Source organism: Cydia amplana, chromosome 24 (assembly GCF_948474715.1).
Source record: "Cydia amplana chromosome 24, ilCydAmpl1.1, whole genome shotgun sequence".
NCBI classification, from domain to species: Eukaryota; Metazoa; Arthropoda; class Insecta; order Lepidoptera; family Tortricidae; genus Cydia; species Cydia amplana.
In genome coordinates this window covers 1,192,231-1,193,372 of record NC_086092.1, presented here as the reverse complement: position 1 = coordinate 1,193,372, position 1,142 = coordinate 1,192,231, and positions in this window count along the sequence as shown.

The window sequence follows — 1,142 nt, the reverse complement described above, 5'->3', positions numbered from 1 at the left end:
TAATTTTTACGAAAGCGACTGCCATCTGACCTTCCAACCCAGAGGGGAAACTAGGCCTTATTAGGGATTAGTCCGGTTTCCTCACGATGTTTTCCTTCACCGAAAAGCGACTGGTAAATATCAAATGATATTTCGTACTTAAGTTCCGAAAAACCGAGCCGGGGTTTGAACCCGCGACCTCCGGATTGAAAGTCGCACGCTCTTACCGCTAGGCCACCAGCGCTTGTCGTTTATTTATGTAGATAGATATATTGTTTAGACATTAAGGATTGCAATAAGTCCAAATTTGTGCAGTAACGTAGGTTTTTACTCAAATTACGTTAAGTGGACGAAAACTAGCGCAATGACCCTATAAAAATACGAAGGAAAATCATCAAACGAATGATATTTACAAAATTGTGGTCAGACTATAATATGGAATGGTAGAATAACATTAGGTAAATTAAATAGGTACTTATTAAATCATAAAGTTGAATGTCTTTGCTGTCGACCGTCATAAAAATCTTCATTGTTTAAAATAATTTGTGAAAATGCGACGGCTCTTAATAGTCTTAATTAAGGTTACAATTTAGGGTAACATTTCATTTCTGACCGCAGCTGCACTACTGGTACTGAACGCGTCGCTGTTACTGTCATTTTCAATAGTAAAATGAACAGTAGTGCAGCTGCGGTTGGAAATGGACTGTCACCCTTAGTTGTGAAAGCATTACTGCACAAGGCTGCATCAACACGAAACGGCCGATAACATTGTCAATCTTGATAAAACGAATGATAAAGTTGAACGTTCCAATCGTGACAGCAATGCAGCTACATACAAATAAATTGACAGTGACATTCCTTGTTAGCCGCTGCTGCAACACTGCAACAGCAACGTTGTTACAGTCGCAATCCGAATAAAACCTTTATGTGATCTGACTTTAGAAATTGGTAAATGGGCATCACCCTTTAGAACGTGACACAACAATTTTTTTAAACAAAATATTGTACTTTGGAAAACGGGACAGAATATCCACACAAGAAAGGCAATGTAACTTTAAATAAATTAAATTGAATTATTTTTCTAACAGTTTGTATTAAAACTGAAAATCAATATTTTACAAAGTACATAACAATTAAACGCGTCTATAAATAACCTAAAAACC